Source organism: Lipotes vexillifer, unplaced genomic scaffold, assembly GCF_000442215.2.
Source record: "Lipotes vexillifer unplaced genomic scaffold, Lipotes_vexillifer_v1.1 scaffold713, whole genome shotgun sequence".
NCBI lineage: Eukaryota > Metazoa > Chordata > Mammalia > Artiodactyla > Lipotidae > Lipotes > Lipotes vexillifer.
In genome coordinates, this window is record NW_006773157.1 from 46,957 (window position 1) to 60,982 (window position 14,026).

Genomic DNA, 14,026 nt, shown 5'->3' on the forward strand with positions numbered 1-14,026 from the left:
ACCTCCCAACCGCGGCTGCCGCTCCGCCCAGCCCAGCGAGGGCCCGCCCCTTTCCGCGCCCGCCTCCACCCGCTTCCCGGTGCAGGGTGTGTCCGCCGACCGAGTGAGTGTCTCCCAGTTGCCAGGTGTGCTGACCCGGCTGAGTCGCCCACGCTGCTGCGGGCCATCCTCACTGAAGCCCCGAGTAGAAAATGACCCAGGCCCCCTTTTGACCCACGCTTGGACTTGCCTTTGTCCCAGCTCCGCGGGCTCAGCCTGCTCGTCTCTCCTGGGGAATTGCTACTACCTACTGCCTCCCTCTTGAATCATTTCCCTCCAAGATGGGCCTTGCAGAAGGAGCCATTTAACACCCAGGGCAACTGAGTCTCAGACTGCTGGCATGATTGCCCAAGGTTGCACAGCCAGACGGAGTAAATCTGGGATTCTGAAAACTAAAAGACCTTTCCTCTGCCTTTCAGCCTCCAGAATTCTCTGCATTGCTAAAGTCTCTGGCCTCTCACAAGACATGCCAAGATCCTCCTTTGGGGCCCTGCATGAAAGGGAGCCTTAGGAGACAAGTAATGGGGGAGGGCAGAGGGGAGATTGACCCAACTCTGCAGGAGGGAAGGGACAAGACTCCCATGCCCTCTGCCCATTAGAGAAAACCCCACATTTTGGCCTCATGGTCACATGGAAATCTAAGCACAGGTCATCACTAATTCCTACACCAAGAAGCCCCTCAGCACCCTACCCACACCTCCACACTCCAGCATCCTCTGAGGGAGGAACTTCTCCACCTTCTGCATCCAGGCTGAACAGGACCCTGAGCTCAGAGCAGAGGTCCTTGCTGTTGGATTGTATGTATGACTTTGGGAGCAAGAGCGAGACCAGACCCCAGCCACCACAGGGCTTCCCAGGCCGGGGAATGAGTGCTGGCTGCTTCCAGGAGTCTGCATCAAACCTCTGGTTGCTGTAAGGCCTGTACTGCTCCAGAAGCACCAAAAAGTTCTGAGAGCCTTATGGCCTCAGAAAAGGCCCTTAGTGCCCCCAAAGTCCTGGGAGGCTCATGGGACCCAGGACTTCTAACACGGCTGCTGAAGCTCAGGCCCAGAAAGGCAGAGCCTGCAGCAGGAGGGCAGGTGACCTGGGAACCATCCCTCCTTCCTCCTCTTCTTCACTGTGGGCCCTTAGGCAAGGCTGATACCAAAAGCTCAGCTTCTCTGTACACCAGGGCTGAATTGAATCTCGGAGACGGAGTTCTGGGTGAAGTGGAAAAGAATAGCTTTATTGGTTTCCCAGACAAAGCGGGCCACAACGGGCTAATGCCTTCAAAACCGTGCATCCCCTCATTTGGAGAAGATAGTGAGATGTTTTACAGTAATTGTTCAAAGAGGGCGTGATCAGCTTGTGGACATTCTTCTGATGGGTTGGTGGTGAGGTAAGTAGGAGTGATCTCGGAGAGGCAGCAGTGAGTGGTGGCGTGAAGCAAGATGTTAATTCCCTGCCCAGGAATTGAACCTGGGTAGCCTGGATGAAAACCAGGAATCCTAGCTACCACACCCCCTGGCTTTTGCCCCCAGTGAAAAATGCATTTCTCATGGAGGCAAAAACTGTAAAAACAGGTACAATGTTTATTATTAGAGACATAGCACAACAACAAGTGGGAGAGCACACAGAGAAACAGTTTGTTTAGTTAAGATAGAAGCAAGGCAGAAGGGGGGAAAGTGGCAGGGGTGGTGGGGTGGTGGTGGGATGAATTGGGAGATTGGGACTGACATGTATACACTAATATGTATAAAATAGATAACTAATAAGAACCAACTGCTGTATAAAAATAAATAAAATTAAATTTTAAAAAAAAAGAAGCAAGGCAGAGATGCACACCCAGAGAGTAAGGGTGTGGGCATCCTCCCTAAAGAGGAGGAGTGCAGTAAAGAGGAGGTTAAATCATTTATATATGGCAGTTCTTCCAGGTCTTTGATTACCTTTGGCCAATTATCTGGTTTCTGTTTCCACACCTGACCTGCCCTAGGACCCTCCCCAACATGCGTGCGCAACTTTTTTCCAATATGGATTACAGCCCAGAGGCCTACGGGATGGCCTTAATATCACATGTTATGGGGTGGTGCCCCCTCCTTTTTGACCCCAAGGAGCCTTTCTGCACATGTGCAATGTCTCCCTTGCCCAAGGATGGGAAATGTATGACCTCTTGATCTTTTAACAGGGTTTAGCCCCTCCCTGTCCCTGCCATAAAAGAGTCCAATGTCTGGTTGTTTACCCTATTCCTGTTGCTGGTTTTTATATTGAGGTGCAGATCTCAAAATATAGACAGGAGTCTGGTCATAAATATGAACTCCTAGAGCCTGTTTGTCTCTTGCTTCAGGCAATGTAAACGGGCTGGTAATGAATGTCCGCCGGCAGCTCATCTTCTTCTCATGCAGGAGGTGTGAATAGGAGGCCAGTTATAAATGCCTAGCCTGGAGCCCATCCATCTCCTGCCTCAGAAGTCAGCATCATCAACCCTCAGGTCCAACTGGTCTGGGATCTGCATGCTTGTGGGCAGTATACCATCCTTAATCGTTAACTTTTCCCACCTGGAGGGGTTTCAGTATCTGCAAAATAGCTCAAAGATATAATTTTGTGTATCCGTTCATGGGGAAACAGGACCTTGCCCCAAGGCTGCTCTTGAATGTTTGTTTCTCCCTGGTCTTTCGTCCCCTCCCTTCCTTAATTAACAACTGCTTGAATCTGCCCATTGGAACTCAGGGAAGGTCATGGAGGCTGAAGGAAGGCTGTTTCCTGTAATCAAAGAAATGGGGGACACAGAAAGGCTTTGTGCCCAGGAGACCCACGAGGCCCTGCTCAGTACCAGGGCCGCCTCAAAGATTGTTTGTTGGATGAATACGTGAAATTTGTTTTCACTGAGTGTGTTTTCTCATACATGAAATGAGAATCGTGGTGATAATACCCAAGTTCTAGGGGATGTGGAAAGGTCTCTGAGGGTACCACTCTCAGGTTCTGGGAGCTCTTGAGAGCAAGCTGGGTTATCTAGTTCCATGTCACTGTGGTTCTCCTTTTTTATTTTTTAAAAGCAACTTTATTGGGATATAATCCACAGCCCAAACAATTTAAAATGTAAAACTTAATAGTTTTTAGTATATTCACAGATATGTGCAACCATCGCTGCAGTGAATTTAAAAACACTTTCATCACATCAAAAAGAAACCCTATATACTTAGGCTATCACCACCCTATACTCCCATCTACCCCAGCCCTAAGCAACCATTAATCTGCTTTCTGTCTCTTTAGATTTGCCTATTCTGGACACTTCATATAAATGGAATCATATAACATGTGGTGTTTTGTGACTTGTTCTTTCACTTAGTATAATGTTTTTGTTTTCAAGGTGCATCCATGTTTTAGCATGTATCAGTACTTCATTCCTTTTCAGGGCTGAATAGTATTCCATTATGTAGCTATACCACCTTTTGTTTATCCATTCATTAGTGAATGGTCATTTGGATTGCTTCTACCTTTTGGCTCTTACGAGTAAGAAATGAGGTATTATCCTCCTGCTGCTTTTAAGATTCACTCCTTGTCTTTGGCTTTAGGCATTTTTACTATGCTGTGTCTGTCTGTGGAACTTGTTGAATATATTTTATTTGGAGTTCATTGGATTCCTGGATGTGAAAATGATTGTTTTGCTATAATCTGGGACGTTTTCAGCTATTATTTCTTCAAATATTTTTTCTGTTCCTTTCTCTCTTCTCTCCTTCCAGTACTACCATTTCACATATGTTGATGTGTTTAATGGTGTCTGACATTTCTCTGAGGCTCTGTTAATTTTCCTTCATTATTTTCCTCTCTGTTCTTTGGATTACATAATCTCTATCAATCTATCTTCAAATTATCTGGTTCTGGGACTTCCCTGGTGGCACAGTGGTTAAGAATACACCTACCAATGCAGGGGAGACGGGTTCAAGCCCTGGTCCAGGAAGATCCCACATGCCATGGAGCAACTAAGCCCGTGTGCCACAACTACTGAGCCTGCACTCTAGAGCCCACGAACCACAACTACTGAGCCCGTGTGCCATAACTACTGAAGCCTGCGTGCCTAGAGCCCATGCTCCTCAACAAGAGAAGCCACCACAATGAGAAGCCTGCACAACTGCAATGAAGAGTAGCCCCCATTCGCCACAACTAGAGAAAGCCTGCATGCAGCAACGAAGACCCAGCACAGCCAAACATAAACAAATAAAATAAATAAGTTTATTTTTTTTTTTAATTCGCTGGTTCTTTCTTCTGTCAATTTACATCTACTGCTGAGCCCTCTAGTGAATTTATTTATTATTTTTGGCTGTGTTAGGTCTTTGTTGCTGTGTGTGGGCTTTCTCTGGCTACGGTGAGCAGGGGCTACTCTTCGTTGCGGTCCGCAGGCTTCTCACTATGGTGGCTTCTCTTGTTGCGGAGCATGGGCTCTAGGCACACGGGCTCCGATAGTTGCAGTACACAGGCTCAGTAGTTGTGGCACGTGGGCTCAGTAGTTGTGGTGTACAGGCTCAGTAGTTGTGGCTCATAGGCTCTAGAGCGCAGGCTCAGTAGTCATGGCACATGGGCTTAGCTGCTCCATGGCATGTGGGATCTTCCCGGACCAGGGCTCAAACCCATGTCCCCTGCATTGGCAGGCAGATTCTTAACCACTGCGCCACCAGGGAAGTCCTCTCCAGTGAATTTTTCATTTCAATTATTGTACTTTTCAACTCCAGCATTTCCATTTGTTTCTTTTTAAATAATTTGTATCTTATTTCTATCAATAAGATATTCTCTACTTGATATAACATTGTCCTGATTCCTTCCTTTACTTCTTTAATCACTTCCTTTCATTCCTTGAACATATTTATAATAGCTACTTTGAAGGCTTTGCCTGTTAAACCAACATCTGGTTGCTTTCACATGCAGTTTTTGTTGACTTTTTCTTTTTCCCCAGTGTATGGGTCACACTTTCCTCTATCTTTGCATTTCTCACAATTTTTTGCTGCAATCTGAAGTCCAGGTTGTCACCTGTGCTTCTGACCAACTGGCTATAAATAAGAGGTTCCCATGTCCTGCTCCTTGGATTTGATTAATTTTCTTCAGTGGCTCACAGAATTCAGAAAAAAAGTTAACTTACTGTCTAAAAAGATAGAACGCAGGAATAGCCAGATGAAAGAGATGACAGGGCGAGTATGTGGGAAGGGGCACAGAACTTCCATGCTCTTTCTGGGCACACCATTCTCCCTGCATCACCACATATTCACCAACCCCAAAGCTCTCTCAACCCCACCCTTTTTGGATTTTTATGGAGGCCTTATTACTTAGGCATGGTTGATTAAATCATTGGCCACTGGTGATGTATTCAACCTCCATCCCCTCTCCCCTCTCTGGAGGTGATTAATGTCATCATATCAACAGTGATAAGTCATGTTGATGTATGTACTTTTGAAATGAGATGATAAAAATGACAATATACCTATGTGGTCTTCCTCTCAAAAACACATTACCCCAGTCTAATCATGAGAAAAACATCGGACAAATTCCAACAGAGGAGGATTCTGTAAAATATCAGTATGCCTCAAAACTGTCAAAGTCATCAAAACAAGGAAAGTCTAAGAAACTCACAGCCCAGAGAAACCTAAGGAGACAAATAAATACAGTGTAGTATCCTGGGTAGGATCCTTCAACAGAAAAAGGACATTAGATAAAAACCAAGGAAATCTGAATAAACTACAGACTACTGATTCATTAATTATAACAAATGTACCATATTAACAATAACATGTTAATGATTGGGGTAACTGGCTGTGGGGTATACAGAAACTCCACATTATCTTCATAATTTTTCTTTAAATTTTTCAAATAAGTTCGAAACTTTTCTTAAAAAATTAAGTCTACTGGGCTTCCCTGGTGGTGCAGTGGTTGACAGTCCGCCTGCCGATGCAGGGGACACGGGTTCGTGCCCCAGTCCAGGAGGATCCCACATGCCGCGGAGTGGCTGGGCCCGTGAGCCGTGGCCGCTAAGCCTGCGCGTCCAGAGCCTGTGCTCTGCGACGGGAGGGGCCACAACAGTGAGAGGCCTGCATACCGCAAAAAAAAAAAATTAAGTCTACTTAAAAATCCATTATTGTTAAGTTGAGTTTAGGATATAAATGCAGAGATAATTTATGATGGAAAATTTATTAATGTAATTTCCCACATTCATATATTAAAAGGGAAAACTTATGATTATCTCAATAGCCACCTACACTGCAAAAAGGAAAAAAATGCAATATACTAGGAACAGAATGCTATTAGTTTAATCAAAACAATTTTTACCAGATACATTTTGAGGCCCAGTACAAAATGAAGATGCAGGGCCTTTGCTCAAAAATTATTAAGAATTTCATGAAGGGAGAGGGCAGACAGCAGAAGCAAGAAGAACTACAATTTTGCAGCCTGTGGAAGGAAAACCACATTCACAGAAAGATAGACAAAATGAAAAGGCAAAAGACTTTGTATCAGATGAAGGAACAAGATAAAACCCCAGAAAAACAACTAAATGAAGTGTAAATAGGCAACCTTCCAGAAAAAGAATTCAGAATAATGATAGTGAAGATGATCTGGGACCTCGGAAAAAAAATGGAGGCAAAGATCGAGAAGATGCAAGAAATGTTTAACAAAGACCTAGAAGAATTAAAGAACAAACAAACAGAGATGGACAATACAATAACTGAAATGAAAAATACACTAGAAGGAATCAATAGCAGAATAACTGAGGCAGAAGAACAGATAAGTGACCTGGAAGACAGTATGGTGGAATTCACTGCCGTGAAACAGAATAAAAAAAAAAGAATGAAAAGAAGTGAAGACAGCCTAAGACACCTCTGAGGCAACATTAAACACAACAACATTCACATTATAGTGGTCCCAGAAGGAGAAGAGAGAGAGAAAGGACCTGAGAAAATATTTGAAGAGATTATAGTAAAAAACTTCCATAATATGGGAAAGGATATAGTCACCCAAGTCCAGGAAGCACAGAGAGTCCCAGGCAGGATAAACCCAAGGAGAAACACGCCGAGACACATAGTAATCAAATTGACAAAAATTAAAGACAAAGAAAAATTATTGAAAGCAATAAGGGAAAAACAACAAATAACATACAAGGGAACTCCCATAAGGTTAACAGTTGATTTCTCAGCAGAAACTCTACAAGCCAGAAGGGAGTGGCATGATATAGTTAAAGTGATGAAAGGGAAGAACCTACAACCAAGATTACTCTACCCGGCAAGGATCTCATTCAGATTCAGCAGAGAAATCAAAAACTTTACAGACAAGCAAAAGCTAAGAGAATCCAGCACCACCAAACCAGCTCTACAACAAATGCTAAAGGAACTTCTCTAAGTGGGAAACACAAGAGAAGAAAATGACCTACAAAAACAAACCCGTAGCAATTAAGAAAATGGTAATAGGAACATACACGTCAATAATCACCTTAAACGTGAATGGATTAAATGCTCCAACCAAAAGACACAGGCTCACTGAATGGATACAAAAACAAGACCCATATATATGCTGTCTACAGGAGACCCACTTCAGACCTAGGGACACACACAGACTGAAAGTGAGGGGATGGAAAAAGATATTCCATGCAAATGGAAATCAAAAGAAAGCTGGAGTAGCAATTCTCATATCAGACAAAATAGACTTTAAAATAAAGACTATTACAAGAGACAAAGAAGGACATTACAGAATGATCAAGTGTTCAACCCAAGAAGATGATATAACAATTATAAATATATATGCACCCAACATAGGAGCACCTCAATACATAAGGCAACTGCTAACATCTATAAAAGAGGAAATCGACAGTAACACAATAATAGTGGGGGATTTTAACACTTCACTTACACCAATGGATAGATCATCCAAACAGAAAATTAACAAGGAAACACAAGCTTTAAATGACACAATAGATCAGACAGATTTAATTGATATTTATAGGACATTCCCTCCAAAAACAGCAGATTACACTTTCATCTCAAGTGCACATGGAACGTTCTCCAGGATAGATCACATCTTGGGTCACAAATCAAGCCTTGGTAAATTTAAGAAAATTGAAATCATATCAAGCATCTTTTCTGACCATAATGCTATGATATTAGAAATCAATTACAGGGAAAAAACATAAAAAACACAAATACATGGAGGCTAAACAATACGCTACTAAATAACCAAAAGATCACGAAGAAATCAAAGAGGAAATCAAAAAAGTACCTAGAAACAAATTACAATGAAAACATGATGATCCAAAACCTATGGGTTGCAGCAAAAGCAGTTCTAGGAGGGAAGTTTATCGCAGTACAAGCCTACCTCAAGAAATAAGAAAAATCTCAAATAAACAATCTAACCTTACACCTAAAGGAACTAGAGAAAGAAGAACAAACAAAACCCAGAGTTAGCAGAAGGAAAGAAATCATAAAGACCAAAGCAGAAATACATGAAACAGAAACAAAGAAAACAATAGCAAAGATCAATAAAACTAAAAGCTGGTTCTCTGAGAAGATAAACAAAATTGATAAACCATTAGCCAGACTCATCAGGAAAAAGAGGGAGAGGACTCAAATCAATAAAATTAGAAATGAAAAAGGAGAAGTTACAACAGACACCACAGAAATGCAAAGCATCCTAAGAGACTACTACAGGCAACTCTATGCCAATAAAATGGACAACCTGGAAGAAATGGTCAAATTCTTAGAAAGGTATAACTTTCCAAGACTGAACCAGGAAGAAACAAAATATGAACAGACAAGTAATGAAATTGAAACTGTGATTTAAAATCTCCCAACAAACAAAAGTCCAGGACCAAGTGGCTTCACAGGTGAATTCTATCAAACATTTAGAGAAGAGCTAACACCATCCTTCTCAAACTCTTCCAAAAATTGCAGAGGAAGGAACACTCCCAAACTCATTCTATGAGGCCACCATCACCCTGATACCAAAACCAGACAAAGATACTACAAAAAAAGAAAATTACAGACCAATATCACTGATGAATATAGATGCAAAAATCCTCAACAAAATACTAGCAAACAGAATCCAACAACACATTAAAAGGATCATACACCATGATCAAGTGGGATTTATCCCAGGGATGCAAGGATTCTTCAATATATGCAAATCAATGAATGTGATACACCATATTAACAAATTGAAGAATAAAAACCATATGATCATCTCAATAGATGCAGAAAAAGCTTTTGACAAAATTCAACACCCATTTATGATAAAAACTCTCCAGAAAGTGGGCATAGAGGGAACCTACCTCAACATAATAAAGGCCATATATGACAAACCCACAGCAAACATCATTCTCAATGGTGAAAAACTGAAAGCATTTCCTCTAAGATCAGGAACAAGACAAGGATGTCCACTCTCACCACTATTATTCAACATAGTTTTGGAAGTCCTAGCCACGGCAATCAGAGAAGAAAAAGAAATAAAAGGAATCCAAATTTAAAAGAAGAAGTAAAACTGTCACTTTTTGCAGATGACATGATACTATACATAGAGAATCCTAAAGATGCTACCAGAAAACTACTAGAGCTAATCAATGAATTTGGTAAAGTTGCAGGATACAAAATTAATGCACAGAAATCTCTTGCATTCCTATACACTAATGATGAAAAATCTGAAAGAGAAATTAAGGAAACACTCCCATTTACCATTGCAACAAAAAGAATAAAATACCTAGGAATAAACCTACCTCAGGAGACAAAAGACCTGTATGCAGAAAATTATAAGACACTGATGAAAGAAATTAAAGATGATACAAACAGGTGGAGAGATATACCATGTTCTTGGATTGGAAGAATCAATATTGTGAAAATGACTATACTACCCAAAGCAATCTACAGATTCAATGCAATCCCTATCAAATTACCAATGGCATTTTTTACAGAACTAGAACAAAAAATCTTAATATTTGTATGGAGACACAAAAGACCCCAAATAATGAAAGTAGTCTTGAGGGAAAAAAAAATGGAGCTGGAGGAATCAGACTCCCTGACTTCAGACTATACTACAAAGCTACAGTCATCAGGACAATATGGCACTGGCACAAAAACAGAAATATTGATCAATAGAACAAGATAGAAAACCCAGAGATAAACCCACGCACCTATGGTCAACTAGTCTATGACAAAGGAGGCAAGGATATACAATGGAGAAAGACAATCTCCTCAATAAGTGGTGCTGGGAAAACCGGACAGCTACATGTAAAAGAATGAAATTGGAACACTCCCTAACAACATACACAAAAATAAACTCAAAATGGATTAGAAACCTAAATGTAAGATCAGACACTATAAAACCCTTAGAGGAAAACACAGGAAGAACGCTCTTTTACGTAAGTCACAGCAAGATCTTTTTTGATCCACCTCCTAGAGTAATGGAAATAAAAACAAAAATAAACAAATGGGACTTAATGAAACTTAAAAGCTTTTGCACAGCGAAGGAAACCATAAAGAAAACGAAAAGACAACTCTCAGAATGGGAGAAAATATTTGCAAATGAATCAATGGACAAAGGATTGATCTCCAAAATATATAAATAGCTCATGCAGCTCAATATTAAAAAACAAACAACTCAATCCAAAAATGGGCAGAAGACCTAAATAGACATTTCTCCAAAGAAGACATACAGATGGCCAAGAAACACATGAAAAGCTGCTCAACATCACTAATTATTAGAGAAATGCAAATCAAAACTACAATGAGGGGCTTCCCTGGTGGCGCAGTGGTTGAGAGTCCACCTGCCGATGCAGGGGACACGGGTTCATGCCCCGGTCCGGGAGGGTCCCACATGCCACGGAGCGGCTGGGCCCGTGAGCCATGGCCACTGAGCCTGTGCGTCTGGAGCCTGTGCTCCGCAACGGGAGACGCCACGACAGTGAGGGGCCAGCGTACAGCAAAAAAAAAAAAAAAAACTACAATGAGGTATCACCTCACACCAGTTAGAATGCGTATCATCAGAAAATCTACAAACAACAAATGCTGGAGAGGGTGTGGAGAAAAGAGAACCCTCTTGCACTGTTGGTGGGAATGTAAATTGATACAGACACTATGGAGAACAGTATGGAGGTTCCTTAAAAAACTAAAAGTAGAACTACCATACAACCCAGCAATCCCACTACTAGGTATATACCCAGAGAAAACCATAATTCAAGAAGACATATGCACCCCAATATTCATTGCAGCACTATTTACAATAGCCAGTCATGGAAGCAATCTAAATGCCCATCAACAGACAACTGGGTAAAGAAGATGTGGTACATATACACAGTGGAATATTACTCAGCCATAAAAAGGAATGAAATTGGGTCATTTGTAGAGACGTGGATGGATCTAGAGACTGTCATACAGAGTGAAGTAAGTCAGAAAGAGAAAAACAAATATCATATATTAACACATATATGTGGAACCTAGAAAAACAGTACAGATGAACTGGTTTGCAGGGCAGAAATTGAGACAGAGATGTAGAGAACAAACGTATGGACACCAAAGGGGGAAAGTGGCGGGGGGTGGGGGTGGTGCGGTGTGATGAATTGGGAGACTGGGATTGACATGTATGCACTGATGTGTATAAAATGGATGACTAATAAGAACCTGCTGTATAAAAAAATAAAATAAAATTCAAAAAAAAGTCATCCTTCACCAAAAAAATTGATTAATTAATTAATGAAAATAAATTAAATATAAATAAATAAAAAGTTAGGGGAAAAAAAGAACTACCATACAACCCAGCAATCCCACTACTGGGCATAAACCCTGAGAAAACCATAATTCAAAAAGAGACATGTACCACAATGTTCATTGCAGCACTAGTTACAATCGCCAGGACATAGAAGCAACCTAAGTGTCCATCGACAGATGAATGGATAAAGAAGATGTGGCACATATATACAATGGAATATTACTCAGCCATAAAAAGAAATGGAGTTATTTGTAGTGATGTGGATGGACCTAGAGTCATACAGAGTGAAGTAAGTCAGAAAGAAAAAAACAAATACCGTATTGTCACATATATATGGAATCTTAAAAAAAAAAAAAAAAAGGTTCTGAAGAACCTAGGGGCGGGACAGGAATAAAGACACAGAGAATGGACTTGAGGACACAGGGAGGGAAGGGTAAGCTGGGACGAAGTGAGAGAGTGTCATGGAATTATATATACTACCAAATGTAAAATAGATAGCTACTGGGAAGCAGCCACACAGCACAGGGAGATCAGCTCCGTGTTTTGTGACCACCTAGAAGGGTGGGATAGGGAGGGTGGGAGGGAGATGCAAGAGGGACAAGATATGGGGATATATGTATATGTATAGCTGATTCACTTTGTTATAAAGCAGAAACTAACACACCATTGTAAAGCAACTATACTCCAATAAAGATGTTAAAAAATTTAAAAGAAAAAAAAAGAGTGAAGTAAATCTAACCAAAATAATCTTTATGGTAAAATTATAAAACTGTATGAAATGACACAAAAGTAGACCTCAATGATGGGAAAGACTCATAATGTTCATGAATATGATATACAGTGTTATATGATATATAAGTAACATTTTTAAAGTAATAAAATGAATACTTGATGCCTCCCCTCCCAGTTTAAAAAAAAAAGATATTGCCAACACCTTTGAAACCTCTGTAGTCCTTTCCACAATCTTACCCCTCACTCCACACTGCAGGTAACCAGTATCCTGGATTTCATATTAACCATTACTTTGCTATTCTCATGGCCCATCCCCACCCCAACTATCAGAAAATTATTTTATTTAAAAGATATCATAGTCCCAGTGTACAAATAGATAAAATCATAACGTCTCTAGTAGACAAGGATGGAGTTAAGATCCCAGGCAGCCAAGCCACCACTTTGCCCCTTAAATGTGGCCCCAGAGCAATGGTTGAATACAGTACTAAGATATTTCCGGAGTGTAAAGGGAGATTATTCAGGTTCATTTGCATACCCATAATACACTGCAAATAGTTTAATTGTTTTCAAGTTAATAAAAATTTCTTTCTTACTCAACTTTTCTAAGTATGAAAATATTATTTTCAGAATTCCTTGAGTAAATTTATTCTGGCAGTAATTCTGGGGATAAATAGCCACCATCAGTGAACTAGGAGTTGTAGTTACTGGAAAAATGAGTTATGTAAGCTGTTCGGTATACTCTGATTTCTCTTCATATCGAATAAATCTTTCGCCTTTTACTAAAGATTTCCGTGGAGAGAAATAACTGAGTCTTAACAATAATTTTTTGAGGCTTTGCTTTGGCAAGGCTGTCTAACTGTGGTGAAAACAGAAGAATTAATACTTTTTTGCTTTTAAGAACAAAATTGCTTGCCGGTTTTTGTCTGGCTATATATGTGGGTGTGTTGAAGTGAAGTTAATTTTCTAGATACTTGTGTTCCGCGAGGTGTAGTTTTAGGTGTTTGTAATTTTTTTCTGTTCTTTAATCTCGGTGGGGGGGAGACAGTTTACAGAGTTACATATTTTGCAGATGATATGCAAATAAAAGCTAGATTGGGGCTTTCCTGGTGTTCCAGTGGGTAAGACTTCCTGGTCCACGTACAGAATACCCAGTTTCAATCTAACTGGATCCTGTATGCATACATGCCACAACTAAGAATCCCTAAAAAGCCCACATTCTGCAACTAAAACCCAGTACAGCCTAAATAAATACTGAAGTAAAAGGGAAAATTATCATTTTAAAAAAAAGCTTGACAAAAGAGAAACAGGTGAAATTGATATTAATAACACAGTTTACTTAATCAAATAGGTTTTTCTAAAACGTCGTATGTCCTGTGTCTGGATAATATAAGTAATCATTGAGTGGGACTTCTCTGGTGGTCTAGTGGTAAAAAATCCATTTTCCAGTGTAGGAGCCTGCAGGCTGCCACTTCGACCCCATGCAACCAAAATAAACAAATAAAACAAAAATAAAAGAATTTCAAATCTTTTCGTTCAACAGAGTGTAGGG